This window comes from Oculina patagonica, chromosome 9 (assembly GCF_052425735.1).
Source record: "Oculina patagonica isolate OP01 chromosome 9, crgOcupat, whole genome shotgun sequence".
NCBI classification, from domain to species: Eukaryota; Metazoa; Cnidaria; class Anthozoa; order Scleractinia; family Oculinidae; genus Oculina; species Oculina patagonica.
Genome location: NC_135766.1, coordinates 13,865,727 through 13,885,184, shown reverse-complemented (window position 1 = coordinate 13,885,184; position 19,458 = coordinate 13,865,727).

Below are 19,458 nucleotides of genomic sequence, written 5' to 3'. Positions count from 1 at the left end.
TATAGGAGAGACAAAATTACGACTTAAACACCGTTTTAACGAACACCGACGACCAGAAGACAGACCCACCCACAACTCCAGACCAACTGCAGCTTCAGACCATTTTCTTTCCGACGACCATTCGCCTAGCGACATAGAACTTATTCCACTAGAGCTCACTCATACATTCATCTCGTGACGCTATACGCAAAGCTAGGGAAGCGTACCTTATCGAGAGGGGACAAACCTTAGAACCTAAAGGCATAAACAGAAGAGACGAAATTAAATACAGCATTTTATGTACTTAGAGTATCACCGTTTGTTTGCCTTATCTTGTTATCATAATCTTATTTTGTTTTTCCGTTAGTTATATTTCAACGGTTATTTTTGAATTGTAATCTTATTATCTTTAGTCTTGGTTGTTTAAATTGTAACGACTTTTATTTAGTTGTTCATTCCCTGATGAAGTCAGGCCGTGCCTGACGAAATATTGGAAGAAAATATATAGTCCGGGAGCTAGGAGCACAGAAATGATGTTTTGCACTTCAAGAGTACTGAAAAGGTTTGACAACGGATTTCAATAGATTAAAACCTCCTCTTTCACGCTAGGTAGTTTGTGGTTTCAAATTGTGGTATACGTTTTGAGTTATAGCTATGTTTTTGTCAGTCGGTACAGGTCAAAAAAGGTCTCGCATGAGAACGAGGCTGAAATTGCCACTCAATTTATTCTGTTTTTGTGTGGATTTCCACACATTGTTATGATGCAGTTTTTTTTTTTCGATTGGGGGGTCACTTTCCGTAATTCAATTAAGTGCTTACGGAAGGATTTGATAGTGTTCGGAGAATCCGAAGTTTCGGTGAGATGTAATTAGCAGTCAAGGCAGTGAACTATTCGATCAGTATCGAGTAAGTCGCAATTTATTCCTGAATCTAGAAGCGACTTTGTCGCTCAAAAGAGTCGACTTGTGGCAAGTGTAAGGTCTCGACTGTCTCGTAAAAGCGGCGCCGCGAGTTAAGGAATCAACTGTCTAAAAAAGACTTGTTCGCGAAGAGTCGAAGTGAATTTCCTTTTGAAAAAGAAGGAACTCGTATTTATAGAGGCACAAGTAACTCTCCGTGTTAAAAGGATGAAACTCTTTCAGGAAGGAGGATATTTCTCCGTGATCAAATGTGGGTCAAATGTGAAAAGGGTGAAACTGCATGTATTTGCAATTGGCGGCAAATAGTAACACCATCGGTTGCCAAAATACACACAGCATGAATGCGCAATGAGTCATCAAAACAAGCTCGATGATCATGTTGTTTTACATGTCTTTGGCTCCTGAATATAATTCACGTACTCCATTTGGCTCTCAAGTCATGAATGATGTCGAATTCAGAACTGCCCAAAAACATTGTCCTTAAAGTATAAAAATAACACCAAATCGTAAAATTTGCATATTGAAACTGCGCGACAAAATAATTTAATTGTTGGTTGAAATTGAGTCCTTTGCCGCTCCTCAAACCACCGACTCGAAAATTAAAGAACAGTGAATATTTCTTGAAGAAAAAAATATTACTCTGCCTTTCTAGGCAAGCTACTAAGAAACTATACATTAATGAAAGCTTATTGAAACGTGCTTTTTCCAGAAAGGTTATAAAAAGGCAGCAACGCTTTGAATAAAGAAAATAAGTTTATCGAGGAGTTGTTCTGAGACAGTTCACGTGCTTGCACGCAACATTTCTTTTTGAATGAAAATAAGTATCCTTTCTTGTTAGCGGTAAGGGTAGGCTTTTGGTTTCAAAAACTAGCTTTTTTAGGATTTTGAGATTTTATTTCCATGAAAAAATGGCATCTGTCGTAAACTACGTGACGGTGGGGGATATGAACGGGACGGGAAAGTCACGGTCTTTTTCTGAATACTGATTTTGGTAGTATTTAGGGTGTTTAGTTGCAGAACACCGATGTTTTTAGCCGTCAAGGTCTCGTGTTTAGGGTAACATCATTAAAATTCACTGCAGACTTATTCACCTGTGTTGGTAGCCTGAATTTCAGGAGCAGGCGACCAGAGAGAGACGTCTGAAATTCAGGCTACTGTGTTGGCGGACAGAACGCCAATTTTGTTAGTGTTGGAGCATTGCGTGACATCTCAAAAAATGGCAACGGCAACTTAAGGTGTTCCTTGAAACGAAGTGAAGGGTACTTGTTTTCTTCTAACAGTCTTGTGAAAAATTACATGTAATCGATTGATAAGTTCTTTGTTTTCTCGTCTCGTGTCTCGAATTATTCGACTGCAAACTTTAAGGTCCGGTTGAGACGCCGTACTTTTCATGAGCCGAACTCAATTCGAATTTGGGCCGACCCAAATTGACAAAAGTACGCCTCTTGCTTCAGACGCCGTACTTTTTGGCAGTTCCGAGGCCGTTCCTAATACAAAATACATTATAATATAAATATGAATTATAAATACATGGCAAAATACATTATAATAATTTATGAATTGGGATCGTCACATGAAAAGTACGGCGTCTGAATCAAAGAGACTAGACCGATATTCTCGGCCAAGCCAGGCGGGAAGAACGAGTGAGACGTTCCAAATTGAAATAGCCGTTCTAATTTGATTCAGACGCCGATCTTTTCATGTCGGGTCATGAAAAGATCGGCGTCTGAACCGGGCCGAAGTTGTTCACTCGTGAGTCGATATTCCAAATGACTGTCAACTTAGATTTCAGTGCTTATATGTACAGTGAAATAATTCATAATGGAAGTCCACACATGTACGCATAGCGGACTTAAACTGTTATTTAATTTGTTCGTATTTATCCAATTGCTGATGAGATCCACCAGGATCTGGTTCTTTGTATTTTCCGTTGGCCCTTTCTCAAGGCCATGGCAACTGTAATTGATCAAGTGTACATATCAAATTCGCTCCCTCCTTTTGCATATGGGTAGCACTTATAAGAAATACCAACTCTATGTTTTTTCTTTCTTCTTCAAATCCGATATTTTACATCTCACCTACATGTGATTCAGCGTGATTTAAAACGAACCGACTATAGGTTCGAAATCGATCATTTTCATTGGATCGCCTGTCGAAACTATCGAGCGCAGAACAGTTTTTAAATACTACGAACCTTTAACACGAATGACTATTTCTCGTCTGTCATGCAATTTTTCTCATTGTTGCGTAGGAATATTTATTTTACGGCATACAAATCGAAAGAGCATTCTCATACGTAATCTTTTACAGGATTTAAGATAAAAACTATCGACGGAAAGTTCCCTTAACCTATGTAAACTTGGAATAAGGCAAATAACTTGTTTTTTCTCCGAAAAAAAAATATATTCGATATAGCACACAAAAATTATAAAATCAGTCACGCCAGCTTTCGAGTGCGTGACCAAAAGTCGACCACTGTATTTGTAATCAAAATCACTTCAATTTGAATTAATGTTATTAGATTTATTTTCCTACGAACAAACATCTCCAATTTGTGCCACTTTGGTTCTTCGATGCAACACTTATTAGCCAGACTTCCAGCAGTAACTGCTGAAGCGATAGTAAATAAATTCGCAAATCCGCAAATAGCCCACCTGAAGCTTGCCTACTTCCCTGGATGACATCGCCGTATTCCTGATCGGCAAAACCTAATTGTACCTTATTGTACATTTTTAGTACGCCTCAGTGTTTTTGGATCGTCTTCGTTTGGCCAAAATATGAATCTTGGCTCGACTAAATTGCCTGACGTGTTTCCAAAGTGTACAAAAATTGAATGATTTCAACAAAGACGATTGGTCGTAGAGGAGAAAGGCCCCAACAAGTGAACCTTTTCGCCTCCGCTCTCAAGATTATGAAAATCTCTCTCGACGGCCGATCGTCATCAGCACGCGGGTTTTGTACCTCATCCTAGCTTGGCTCACACGTGCGATGACAGAAAAAAAGATATTAGAGAGGTTAAGCATGACGTTAACGGCAGACGGCAAACGGCAAAGATGACTTCTGATTTTGAGTTCTTATCTTCTAATCCGTAAATAAAGAACACAGAAATGGAATAACGTCTTCTACCTTTCATTGCAAATACAAATAATTTCACTCTTCTGGAGAGACGGCAAAAGTTTCATTTTTGCCGTTTGCCCTTTTGAAAACTAGGAACAGGGAAGTTTACTGGACTTCGTCGAAGAACCGCGTGAGAACCACTTCCCGTGATTCTTTAAGTTTCTTATTTTATGTCATTAGAGACCTGATACCAGGACGGGACGAGCTAGAACGGCTACCGGAAGTAAATTTAGACAACCAGGCATGCGCAAGAGAACTCTCGACTCATCTCCCTGCCGTCCTCGTCTCGTCGAGGACGGCATTTCACCTGATTTGCCGTCGTATCTGGAACGTGAGTATTTACGCTTGTTTTGGCTTGGCAAATGTTATAATCGACGTTTTTTTCAGTTATAATGACGAGAATGTTTGTCAAGTTCGCATTTTTCGTGCTTGTAGCGTAGAAATACGTTGAATTTCGACAAAATGTGAAAATATTCTTCATCTGTTCATTTGAGTTTCAGTCGCTATCACGCCGGTATCACGGTCGAGTGTTCAAGCGGAAAAGGAAACATGCAAAGAAAAAAATCAGTGTACGTACAGTTGAGAAAATTATGTATGAACGAGTGCACTGAAAGCATCTATCGAGCAACTGCGTGAATTTAATAACTGTACATAAATAAATTGATCTTTAGTTGTGCTATGCAGTGTTATTACAATACCCGGCCGGAACTTGATGCTATGTTTGTTTATTACAAACTCTTGTTAAATACAATTACAGATAGAAATGCAACATTTGCACGAAGTTAGGATTCTCGACAGGATTTTTGACGCTCTGGCTCTTTGCGAATGGGATTGTACCCTTGGCTCTTTGAGAATGGGATTGTACCCTTTTTTCTAGGTCACTCATTTAAACGAGGCCAGATCGTTTCGTGCAGTGTTTTCGTATTAGTTTATTCATATGGAAATGTTGAATCCTTCATTAAATACTTAGATGTTTGTTTTATATAAATCAAGAAGAACAAATTCAGTGTCTTCCGTTTATAATCGATTAAGTTTGATAGGAAATCATTTCTACCAACTCGAAATGATTAGTTTTATTGACGTTGCCATCCTATACGAAAATACATAAACATCTTAAGCATTTTGTCTTTGGCGACATGACGGGACCCGCGTGAGTTTCCCGCGTCCACTGCCGTTGCCGTCCTGGCCTTCCCGTCCTCGTATCTTAAGGTCCCTATTACAAGCAAAACGGAGTGAACCGACATAAATTATAAATGAACAATATTTATTCTTCGATTTCCTTATTTGCTCTGCTTGCGAGATAAGCAATAGATAATGGTGTCTATCTTGCGATTACTAACTTTTTTTAACTGTTGCAAGGTAAAACTTTTGAAGTTGTCTACACCACATTTCAACTTTTGCTAAAAATGTAGCATATGCACTACAAAACCAATTGAGAAACAAAACCAACTGGGTATAACAAATTCTTATTCCTGAAAATTATGTCAGAAAAGCGAAATTTCACTCAATTTGAGGACCGGAAGTGAAACGGTCGACTTTGTGGCACGTGATGTACGACGTAGAAAGAAGAACTCGACAAGGTCTTTGCGTGTCTATCATAAAGCAATCATATGAAGTCAGAGGAGTCGAGTTGTTCTTCTTCTCGTTCTTCTGAAGTAAGCTAGGAGGATTCTACCAAAGAAATGTCACAGGAAAGCTGCCAGGGGACTCAGCCGTACCTGTTCGAACCTTACGACAGTGAAACTAGCCCAGATAGAGATACCACAAATTCGAACAAATGAATCCGATGAAGGACAATTATTTGCAATTGCAAAACAGACTGGTCAGCGATCAATCTTCTTCTTTATTATTGTGAGATCTTTTCGTTACAACCCGTAATTTTTGTAACAAGATTTCATAAGTGAATGAATAAGCTCAACATGACAATAAAGTTTCCTGCTCATATTCCTTTTGTTGTGAATTATTCTGTGTATTTTCGTGTGCGTCTCGATGTTTAATATTTTCCCGGTGAGAGTGCGTTTGTGTTGTTTACATCTACATGTGATTCGATTATTTAGGTGCGATTATATGCACATATTTCGATCGGAGATTTTAGGTGACAGTGTAGAAACTGCTAGAGACTTGATCAAGTTATAGAGTGCGCGCATTTGGTGGGCCGTAAAGGCTGGTTCTCATATGATCGCCCCGATCGTCTCTGTCGCCTCTGTCGCTTCAAAAAGTTTGCTTGCGATCGGGGCGATCATATGAGAACATTACAGAGACGATCACTAACGTCTGCGACGATCGGGGCGATCGCGATCGCTTCGATCGTCCCTGTTCTATCCGGGCGATCGGTCGCAGACCGCGGCGATCGCGAACGATTATATGAGAACTACTTTCACAGAGGGGGACGATCGAAGCGATCCAAACTGTCCCATGGTGCATCAGTATTACCCAGAACTACGTTTCCATTTGGCCTCCCTTTTGCTCCTTCGCCGTAAAACGGCAATTCCGAAAAGAGAGGAGGCCACGAGGTTTGCTTTTGCATCGAAGGCTGCCATAAGCGATATCGCAGTTTTGAAGAAACACACGTACGTCGATCGGAATAAAATCGAATATTCATATGCGGGAACAAAGAAAAGATCATGAATTATTATCTTGTTTGTTTAACCCTATTTTGCATATACCAGACGATCGGGGCGATCATATGAGAACCCCCTGATCGCTTCCAATCGCTTCGATCGCCTACGATCGTCTCAGTATTTGCAAACGATCGATGCGATAGAAACGATCGGGGCGATCATATGAGAACCAGCCTTAATTGACTGCGTGGTGACCGAAAAACAGCAACAGGATAGTTGCGCAATAGTATATACGTAGAGAAGCCAAACTTGCCTTCAGCGCTACAGCTGCTTCGAATTTATACAGAATCGTTTTCACTGTATTCTGGGTTTGGGTGGCCAACCTCTACAATTGTAGACAATATTTCTCTGCATAAACTGCCGATTGTAACCCCTTGTTATTATCTTAACCTGAAGTCGACTGCAGACTGCAATCCTTCTTTCTGTGTATGTTCCGCGGGGATATTAAAATAGAATAAGACAGATAAGCATAATTCTGAACGAAGTTTGCGAACAAATTTCCCCCGCTTTAAATTTGTAATGACAAGTTTTAATTTCTTTTCAAACTTACCCTAGTAGCTTTTTGTTTATTATGATAAAGCTCTTCGTAGCGCCTTTGTATGTGCTTAGAGACCTTTTTATGGCACGGCGCCATTGTCGGGAGAGAAGATGTTTATGTCGCATTCTCGCTATGTTTCTTTGTGTCTGGAGGACCACACTTGTGAAGGCCTACCCCATTCTTGTGCGTGTTAGCACATCCACCAGCTATACAGCCATGTGGCATTTCAGGGGCATTAAAATAACGTGCGCTACATCCTAAATTCCCAGGTAAATAGTGTTGCAATTGTACATGTACGCGGCCGAGGTGGCGTCGAACTGTTTGGGCTGGTATAAATAAATTTTCACATATAATGGGCACAACAATACTGCTGTTCAATAAACTCTATTTTACTTTATTGGTTAAATCAACGTCTTCGTATACATGTTGATAGCTAACTTACACACGTGAATATACTTTCGATACAAAGAATCTTTGAATATTACCATGCAGCGATTTAACTTGCAAAATAGTGTGAATATATTTCTTTACGAGAGCAGAATCCGACGCCAAAATTATTCACAGAGAGAAACTAGTTCTTCTATGGTATTTCAAATGAAAGGGTTGACTATATTTTGGCACTACATATGACATGGAGAGCTTTATTATAGCTCAGCAGATCTTCCATAGCGTCAAGAAATCTTATCGGTGAGATTTTGCGAGTTCTCTCTTCTACGTCACTTCCGGTTCTTGAGCAAGAGCCAAAGCTCAAGCCGCAAGTCAAGAAACGTTCCCCATTTGGAGGAAAACTAGGAGGATTGACCGCTTATGAGCACAGGTTTCCTACGGTCAAACATATGTCGGTAAGAGTCCTTAAATGGATTTCGCTCATTCTCTTACCATGGGTAGGCCTTAATATAAAATAAATCACAGTATACTTTGTTTGGCTAAATATCGATTTGTTTTCGAGAAAATCGATAATTCTAAAATCCAGCAAAATTGACGCTTTCGGAGCTCAAAAGTTATGCCGAGTTTGTTAGCTTCGCGTCGAAAAATAAAGCACTCTGGAAGAAAAGTACCTATTTAATATCGAAGAATAACATCAAATTAGTACGTCGAAAGCAATTTCTGCTCTTAAAGTCCTTTTATTTACAAAATATAATTAAGTTTATTCGACACACTTTTGATTTAATTCAAAATAGGTCAAACTTATCGCTTATTTAAGTATGAGCGAAGCGAAATAAATGGCCGAAAATTTGGTGTTAGACAGATAAATGATTGTTCTTTTCGATACTAAAAGGATTTCCTGGAGAAATGATTTAGTGCGATGCTTTCAGATCTCAAAGTTGCTTAAAATTCGTTAATTTAACCGACCGTGACATTGTTGATCTTATCAACATTATGTAAACATTCCACGCAAAGGTTAATTTTCCCCATGTGAACTTCAACTGAGTAAAATAAAAACATAGACTTGCTTACCGTGGTGTTCGCTGATATGTTGTAAATCCTGTTTTCCTCATTTACGACAAAACCTAAGCCCTCGGCGAAGCTGTTATCCAATTTTCTTGACGCGCCATTTGCCCGACGTTACTAATCGAACAGTTCGGTAATCGAACTTGATCGAACTGAATCGAACTTAATCGAACGATTCGGTTCGATTAGTTCGATAATCGAACAGAATCGAACCCAAAACTTTGTGTGAGAGAGTTCGATTCCGTTCGATTTCCGAACTAATCGAACCAAATTCCCGAACTTAATCAAACACAAAAGACAAATCTTAAATTCACCCTCATACAACCAGATAATTGAACAGTCTGTCTAAGTAACAGTAATAAATGAATAAATTTTTTATTTATGGACTTTCGGCAAAAAAACCCGAAACGCAAAGTTCAACAGACAATAGAAAATAAATCCTCCTTCACTCTAGTTCTATTTCATGTTATCAACCTATGGAGTCCCAAGTAGTCTGCGTAGCTGGCGATTTCGTCGGAAAGCACGCGTGGGAGATTACTGCGAAGACTCGCCTTCTTTCACTTTGCCGATTGTTTCTAGCGACCTTAAGCTTGCCGCTCACTCGCTCCCCAACAAAACCGTCAGCTGCGCACACTATAACCCAAGCAAAATATTATAAACTGAAACAATGCTAAAAAACTGTTTTCAAGTTATTTGACATAAGTTAACCTAACTGCAAAAAACCCGTCCTTGAAAGCGGAATTCGTTACTTAAGATTATGAGATCTAGATAACGTGCGATAAATGAAACCGCCATATTTGCAAGGAAAGCAATTAAAATTAGCAACAGAGTCGTTAACAGTATGGCAATCTCTAAAAAAAATTCAGCGATTTCAGCACATAAAAGGTCGCTCAACAGCTTAACACATGCAAAAAATCCTTCAATGAACTTAAACATGTTCACATCTACAGAGGTGGCTAGAAAAAACAATATAATGATCAATATCTTTAGCAAGCGATGCCGTCTAGAATCAAAATAAATAACTTGAAAACGGCATTCTGTTCTAAGGACACTGTTGAGCAACTTCTCTGAGCCATCAGCTAGGTCGTTTCCTAGTCTGTCTTCTTCGCTCAATGTTTGCTGTTCTGTGAATTCCTGTGTTATGGTCGCTTGCAAGCAAACGTCGACTTCTGTAGATTCAGTACGATTTTGTCGTTTATTTCTTTGCTCGCGGACTTTGTTTATAAGAACTTGTTTTTTATCAGATGTTTTGAAGGGTACTCCTGATTCGGTTAAGATTTCGCGAAGAATAGCCAAATGTAATTAGACCGTGAATTTTACGACCGTTGTTTTTTAATCAACATCCATTTTCCATGATTTTCAAATCGAACCCAGTCGAACTTAATCGAGCCTAATCGAACTTAATTGAACGTTCGATTTAGTTCGATTACTCAAAATTTTTTGTGAGAGTTCGATTCTGTTCGATTACCGAACTTAATCGAACCTAATCGCGTGATTACAGTTCGATTCAGTTCGAGTAAGTTCGATTAATCGAACGTTCGATTTGGTTCGATTAGTAACGTCGGGTATATACGAAAACGAATACCCGGCAAAAACCAGCGTTACCCAGAGTTGCGTGACCTTAATAATAGTGACAATAATATTGAAGCAGACTGAGCGTACTGAGAACGTACTACTGAAATCGAAAATCAATGAGCACTTTACATTTACATGGAGTTTTCGGTGAGAATTTTTCGACAAATGGAACGTTACAGATACTTCAACACGCAAACGGAATGAAAAGATGCTGTTCCTTTTGAAAATTCCATTCTGATAGCACTGCGGGAGCCTAGGTCACACATGACTTGCCAAGGTTTTTAATCTTTTGGTCGAGGAAATGAGACAAGTACAAATATGGTCAAATATCGTGTGACATTTGTACTCGTTTTGTGCGATGTTTGTACTCTACGAATTAGTGTTGGATTGGAATAATATTGAAGCAGACGAGTACTGAGAACGTATCGATCAAGTTTCATTGAAATCCTACATTTTGAAGTGAGTACGCCTCGCTACGCGCTACATGAGTAAAATTAAAACATCTTGGCAAGTACGCCTGTCGGCCCCGGCAAATGAATGAAAGGTCACTATTGATATGACTACACTAAGAAGCACTAACAAAAACTTTTTCGTACGGGTCTTAGTTTTCGTACGGGTCTTAGTTTTCGTATGGGTCTTAGTTTTCGTATGGGTCTTAGTTTTCGTACGGGTCTTAGTTTTTGTATGGGTCTTAGGTCTTAGGTCTTCGTTTTCGGGGTCTTCGTTTTCGTTACTACCTTTCGAAAACCGCCATTTGAGATTTGTCGCCCCTTTGTTTTGCGGTATGCAGATAATTAATTCACACTTGAGTAACTTCCGGCACATGAAATCGACAACCACCGTGACCAGATAGCACCCTCCTTTTCGAAATATTGGTCGAGGCACTATTTTTATCATTTTAACATAAGCTCTCAATGAAGAACTTTTGGGCTGAACTTGTAATAAAGTTTCACTTCAGTTAGCCACCGTTCGAGAGAGTTGTTAAATGGTTGCATGAAATCCGGGTGGAAAGTTCTTCTGTTGCGTTGCTTCGCTTTGTTTCATATTTTTTATCCAGTTCTTACCCTTGTTCAAATCCTTGTCCCTTCTTCAGTGGAAAATTTGAAACGACGTTAAAATCCCTATAAGACGGAGATCTCTTTTAGACGAACTGAGTTGGAGCCGGTCCCGAAGGTACCCGTTTCAGAGAGAGTTGGCTGTACACAAAGCCTAAGATGGCGTCGTTGGATCCGTCTCCCGTGAATGTCAGTTAAAAATATATATTCCGCTGTGTAGTCTAGCCTGTAAACAAGCTCTCCTTCTTTCTCCTGTGGAGGATTGGGCGAAATAAAAGCGGGAAGGAAAGGTGGGGAAGGGGTGGGGAAAAAAGGGACCATATATCATGTATATGCAGTTGTAATACCAGTCACGGTAAACAATTTATAATAAAACGCTGAACATTTATGACTGTATAAAAAATTATTGGTGTAAAAATTAAGGAAAGGGTGCTTTTCACTTCATTAGATTAAGCTAGGTGAAGAAAAGTACACGTAATCAGAAGTTTGTTATGGACTTCTGACGTGATGCCATATTTTGTATTTATTTCTGCAAAGTACAACAAAGCATTTATACCAAAGTAGCATTATTAAAAAAAAAATGAGCATAATTACAGTTGAGCATTATATCGGACAAAAAACAAGCATTGTTAGAAGCATAACATTCCCTTTTTACCAGCGTAATTGGAAGGGCCTCTGGTATTCAGTCATCCTCGGAGACCCAGGGGCAGTTAGTTGGGGCGACGGGCAGCTTATCGGGACAACGGGATTTTCGGGCGAAAGTTTACAACATAGAGCGTAACAGCCCCTGGGCACTTTGTCTTACCGAACCAGTTCCAGAAGCGTTTGAACTCCTTCCTCTTGATTGGCCACAAAAACAGTTTTCGTGGCCAATCAGCGAGGTTGACCAGAAGAGCGACTCTGACGTCTTCTTACACGAAGTTGTTTTCCTCATAGACTATTCGTCGTTGTTAAGCCCGTCCATCGGATGATACTACGTGGGTCTCAGATAAAAGAGCAAAACAAAAACAAATCAACGAGGCCTGGCAATATGTTAAATGTAGCATAGCGCAAGGAAACCAAAAGTTTTTTAAAGCTATACGCGAGCACCTCTTGTTTAAAAGTTTTGTTTTTGTTATTTAAATATCCAACAAATTAAACAAAAACCCTTTGTTTTAACTGTCAAGCTGGCAACAAAATAACAATAGGTGACGACAGCGATATCTTCGCTAACGCGTGGCCCGTGCAGTGAAGTACCCAGACCGTGGCAAGTTCCAGAAGTCGGACAACGACCGAGAAAAATAATAAGAATTGTTGTTTACTCGAATAACTATTAAAAAGCGCGCAACTAACAGTGTAGAACTGGCAGTCGCCTAAGGCTTATTTTTTTTCTGAGACTCTCCATGTAATAGCATCCGATTGATGGGCAGAGCATCCACGACGACTCTATGAGGAAAACAACTTCGTGTAAGAAGACATCAGAGTCTCCTGGCCGGTCCTCGTCGCTGATTGGCCACAAAAATATTTTTGTGGCCAATCAGGAGGAAGGAGTTCAAACGCTTTTGGAACTGGTTCGGTAAGACAAAGTGCCCAGGGGCTGTTACGCTCTATGTTGTAAACTTTCGCCCGAAAATCCCGTTGTCCCGATAAGCTGCACGTCGCCCCCACTAACTGCCCCTGGGTCTCCGAGGATGGTACGTATTCAGTTAGAAAGAACTTGCATTCAAAAGATATTGCGTTCTAGAAACAAGTCACCCCGTTTTGGCTGCTGATATTTTGGAACTTTTGTGTGTTCAAAATACCATATCTCGTTCTAGATATCGTCTGATATTGAAAATCCCGTTCTAGATCGGGAACCCAAAACCACGACCTCATTGGACGGCACAGAGCCGTTTTTGGGGAATACCCCAGCTTCGACAACTCCTTCCTAATAAAGTTCGCCTGTTGAATTGAGAATTAAAGTGATTATAAAGTTATTAGTTATATCTCTTGTTGTTTGGAAACCTGAGTCGTATTATAACCGTCTTATTTATATGAAGGAATAGACTGCGGATAATATTTGAAACTTAAACCGTTTTCCCCTAATAGCTTCCAAATCAACTCAAAAACACACCGGAAAACAGGTTTAAAAACAAAATATTTATATAATGACAATGATATTTTTAAAACATTTGGGTTCCCTGACGGCGAGGCGCTTGTCCCTCCCCGCAAGCTCTGGCGGGGGGCATCTTCCCTTGTTTACGCCGGACCCCAACAGAATATACATGGTCATATTTTTTAACATTCACGGAAGACGGATCCAACGATAACATCTTAGATTTTGCTTTCACCTGTTTTGCCTTGACCTAATCAAGAACTTGGACAAAGGTAAGAACAAAAAAAAAACTATAAAGCGAAGCAACGCAACAGAAGAACCTTAGACCCGGGAGTTAAAAGCGCTGCCATGCAACTATTTAGCAACTTTCACAAACGGTAGCTACCTAAAGTGAAACTTAATTACATGTTCAGCCCAAAAGTTTTTCATTTAGAGCTTATATTAATATAGCAATAACATGGTGCCTCAACCAATACTATACCAAAACGCAGGGTGCTATCTGGGATCTGGTCACGGCGGTTGTCGATTTCATGTGCCGGAAGTTACGCAAGTGTGAAATACATTATCTGCACACCGCATGACAAAGGGCCGACAAATCTCAGTTTTCGAAAAGAAGATTTGCCGGCCGAATCGATTTATCAACCACTGCTACTGTCCGGAACGTTTCGGTCCGATTTTCGGATAGGATATGCCTTCTAATTACACGGATAGGATAGGCCTTCTGTTTACACGGGGCCGTTCTGGAACCGGTGCGGGACGGAACCAAAACTGGACCTGCTATTTTGCAGGTCAAGTTATGGAACCGTTCCGGACCGGTTCCAGAACCGTCCTGTGTAAACACATGGATCGGTGCCAAACGCTTTCGTGTAAACAGAGGCCGATCCGGTCCGGTCCAGTTCGGAACGGCTCCGGTCCGGTCCCGTGTAAACGTAGCCTAGCTGGTTAGAGTATAAAAATGACTGAAAAAACGGCAAGGACAGGACTAACACCAGGTGTCCGTCTTATAGAGATCTTCAATAAGGGAGAGTTGACTCTACAACTGTTTTGCCTTAGCCTAATCAAGAATTGGAACAAGGGTAAGAACTGGATAAAAAATATGCAGCAAAGCGAAGCAACGCAACAGAAGAACTTTCGACCCGGAAGTTAAAAGCGCTTTCATGCAACCATTTAACAACCATTTAACAACTCTCTCAGCCCAAAAGTTTTTCATTGAGAGCTTATGTTAAAATGATAAAAATAGTGCCTCAACCAATCACCAAAAAGCAGGGTGCTTTCTGGTCACGGTGGTTGTCGATTTCATGTGCCGGAAGTTACTCAAGTGTGAATTAATTATCTGCATACCGCAGGACAAAGGGCCGACAAATCTCAAATGACGGTTTTCGAAACGAAGATTCGCCGGCCGTATCGATTTATCTACCACTGCTGCTAAGCTTTAAGTTGATTTAAAGCAAAGTACTTCGTATTCCTGTTTACACTGATCAGTTAAGACTCAGGACTGTTTTCAAGAATGCATGGAAAAGAACTGTCACTTCAATACGTGGAAATCAGTTACAAATGGCGCGTCAAGAAAATTGGATAACAGCTTCGCCGAGGGCTTAGGTTTTGTCGTAAATGAGGAAAACAGGATTTACAATGTATCAGCGAACACCACGAACACCACGGTAAGCAAGTCTATGTTTTTATTTTACTCAGTTGAAGTTCACATGGGGAAAATTAACCTTTGCGTGGAATGTTTACATAATGTTGATAAGATCAACAATGTCACGGTCGGTTAAATTAACGAATTTTAAGCAACTTTGAGATCTGAAAGCATCGCACTAAATTATTTCTCCAGGAAATCCTTTTAGTATCGAAAAGAACAATCATTTATCTGTCTAATACCAAATTTTCGGCCATTTATTTCGCTTCGCTCATACTTAAATAAAGCGATAAGTTTGACCTATTTTGAATTAAATCAAAAGTGTGTCGAATAAACTTAATTATATTTTGTAAATAAAAGGACTTTAAGAGCAGAAATTGCTTTCGACGTACTAATTTGATGTTATTCTTCGATATTAAATAGGTATTTTTCTTCCAGAGTGCTTTATTTTTCGACGCGAAGCTAACAAACTCGGCATAAATTTTGAGCTCCGAAAGCGTCAATTTTGCTGGATTTTAGAATTATCGATTTTCTCGAAAACAAATCGATATTTAGCCAAACAAAGTATACTGTGATTTATTTTATATTAAGGCCTACCCATGGTAAGAGAATGAGCGAAATCCATTACAGGGCTCTTGCCAAGAATTTTCATTTTTGTTTGAAATTTGTGCATATGTCCTCTTATAACTTTTCAATATCTTTTATTTGGGTTATAAGCTATCAATTTTTAAAATATTGTTCTGGAGTATAGAGTATCCCTTTAATAGTGTATTGAATAATAATGATTAAATAAGACAAGATAGGTCTTTAGCTTCCGTGTTTTCGCCGATCCACAGCATCATTAGAGCATAAGAAAATATTCATACGAAAGCTGGGAATAAAATACCAAAATGCAGTAGCTTTTAACAAGGCCTTACTTGGCTCGTTGTATTATCTTTATAGAATAAAACCATTATGAATTTACAATGAAACTTTTTGGCTTGCCCAGAATTTTAAGTGAAGCCCCGACTCTGTGAGAATTGTTTGAGGTTGTCAGAGATACGTAGCGCAGACATTGCATTGAGCATTATTTTGATTGTTTGATTTGGCTTTTTCAAGCCCAGAGCTTAAGAGAATTTTTAATGAAGAGTTTCCGGCTATGTTGCTGTTGACTAAACTGTTGTCAGTGATCAATTTCATACAAAAACGTGAATAATCAAAAACAGAAAAATAATATAAAGTGAATATTTCCTTCTAATCTTCCTTGCGCGTACGTGTTTACTTTTCAGCCGGAGACGCGTGGTCATCTGATATGCAACATGAGCTGTTTTGAGAGTGCCGCTGATTTTTTTGTGGACTTTTTGAGAAAAAAATGTCTAGATTCGAAGGTAAAATTTATACTTTCGGGATATATTTTAACAGATTGGGACTGAAAAAGTGCTTTATTCTTGCATAATTTATTCGAAATCATCGCCCGGCTTTGTCTTAGCTTACGTACAGTTTTGTACACCTAAGGAAATTAAAAAGCTCGACAGAAACTTCTTTCCATAGCCACATACAGGTAAATGCTAAAAGGCACGTGTCGTTTTAATAATAAAAAAATACGAGTCATCAAAGTAAAAAGTAAGTCTGGGTAGTTGTAACCTGCACAAGCCATTATGTCCAACCTTCTAGTCGATTTTATATTTTATTTTTAATTAGAGCTTCTTAAAGCACAAAGAGCTTTATCAACAGGACCTCTTACTAACTAATGGACCATATAATAGTCGGTGAAAAGTTTGTGTACATGCCACAGTTAAAAGCGATCGCGAAAAGATACCTCTGAGACATGTAAACATCTACTTAATATCAAGATTCATGGAAACAAACTGTGTCCTAGTTACTGGATGCTTTTGTTATCATTTCAACTACAAACGCAGCGAACTATCGATCGAAGGCATATGAATTTTTCTTTATTGTGCGGCAAGCATTCTGCCTGACGAATTTTAAAATCTTACACAGTCCCGTCGTTCTTCTTCTTCTTAATGCCATTTGTGGATTTAAAAAAACTGATCTGAGCATAGCATAAAATATATATTTTCTGCTCAACTTTGGAACAGAGCCTAACTTTTCTGTGGCCCTAATTCGCGTAACCTGACTTCAAGCATATGTTGTGGGTGGCATACGGAATATGAATTTAATATGTACAGACATCTACAAAATATTGTATTTTCTAGAGTTGCCAATTTTAAATCTAAATTAAAGAAAGACAATGACACGCTGAAGAAAAAGGACTACTTTTTCTATGTGTTAAAGAATGACACAGCTAGCGGCAGCACGTCTAGCACAAGCCAACTGCCACTAATAACCAGGAGTAAAAATTCGGATAGGGAAAGCAAGGAAATTAGTGGCAATTTTCTACAAGCACTAGTCATTACACTGTTCGTTCGGGAACTGATCGATTTATATTTTTATTAGCTCCGGTTTTGTTGATATATTTACAGAAGAGGAATGCATACATGTATACGGCTCATTTCTATAAATATTCTCAGAAATGACTTAATAGAATTTAACTTGAAACGATGCTCTTACCTTTATTCTCCGTATTTTTTTATATTTTACAAAATTCAAGAACTCTTTATGATTAAAGGTCCAGTTCAGTAGGCTCTATTTGCGTTAATGTTTTAAATAAACACACTGATCACGGAACTCAAACATTCGTGATTAAGTGACACAGTCGGCAATTAGGCCTAGGAAAAACTGTCACTATTGTTGACTGAAATATAGACAATGTAAATCTCAGCTGTTCCCTTTTAATAATCCTATGAAAGGCAACACAACTAGAACATAAAGGAACACTTAAGTTCTATTTGCTCTGACGTGACTATCAAACGAACAAGCACATTAATCGCACGCAATTTCACACATTCGTGATCAAGTGACAAAGGCGCTCGTCAAAAGCTTATTAGAAACAGTAAATATTGGGTCTCAGCTGTTCACTTTTAACAAAACTAAGAAAAGCAGTGCAAGTGGGACATAAAATACCAATTAGGCTCTATTTGCTTTAAAGTGACAAACAGACACGTGAATCGCACGCAAATTCAAACAATCACGATCAAGTGACAAACTGGCAAAGGCCCACTTGTAGCCCATTTCGGTTCATGTGACAACTTCATTTCCCTACAGACATGTGAGAGTAAATATTGAGACAAGAAAAACTTGTTGACGATAAGGTGTGCTTTGCTTTCATAGAAATATTTATTAACCAAATTTTTCTTTCGATATAAAAACATCCCTCGTTTTTAACCAAGCTGCGGCCTAAATATTTACTAGAGTGGGGAATCGTGCATGCATTTATCGCTTGCTCATATTGATACTGATTCCTAGAAATGAAAAATTCAATTTCAGAACACAACGTTTAACAATATTTTTTTCCTCAACGCGCGAAGCGAGCTAGCAAGATAAAACGAATCCTGCATCTGATTGGTTCCGGAAGCGGGCAGAATTTTCCCATCTTGCTCACGGACATCTTACTGCGCAAGATTATTTTGTAACGGTAGACGTTTTGCTCTCCAAGATCGAAAAGGCTGCTCACCAACCGTTGTAAATGCAAAAGGACATCATACTAGGGAAATTAAAGGTCACGAAGTCTTCAATAGGCGAGTATTTATTGATTTATCGACAAAATCGAGTTTGCAGTTTACCTTTCGTAGTTCGTTGTTGTCTGTGCATTTCGCAATGGTTTTCCACGCCAATTCGGTAAACTACGCCGCTTCTCAGACACTATTTACCAGTTTAACGCTTTATTTATACATGTATGTCACCGTTTTGCCAAAACAAACCACTGTTTGCCATAATTTAAGAAAATGTGATTATTTTTTTATTTAAAACGGTCAGATTAATTAGCACATTATTGTTCGTATGTAGACGGGCAAACTACGTATTTCATGCACTTCCACTTTCGCACTGTTTATAAAATTCCCTTGGAAATCAACGCAGAGCACAAAAGTGTAAATAGGTTGAGAAACTGCTTTTTTTAGAAATAGGCTTAGCACTCAGTGAGCAGAGTTTCTTTCAAAACATTTGTTAGAAATTTTTTTATCGGAAAACCGCGAAATCTTATATTTAAAACGTTAAGTTTTGTGACCCCCTTTGGTGATATATTTATTACTTCATTTGCTTTTCTTGACTAATTAACTGCAGCGTAAATAACGTATGCTGAACCTTTTTTAGTACTGTTCATTTGAAGAGAACCTCTTTCATTCGAAACTAAATAGAAAGCAGCATTCTCGCTCTTGCTAACCCGTCGATCGACTCAACATTAAGATTAAATGCGCGTATACAAGCAGAGATGTTGCGACACAATCTTTATAGGTAAGGAAAAGAAAGTAAGAAAAAATAAGAAACGTTAATTGGCGGCCAAGTTCGGTCCGTATAGGTCCGCCTGTGCTCGCTATTGAGCACGGCCCTTTATTTTAACCGTGTTAGAATAAAGATTACCTAGCTACTTCAGCCTACGGCCTCAGACAG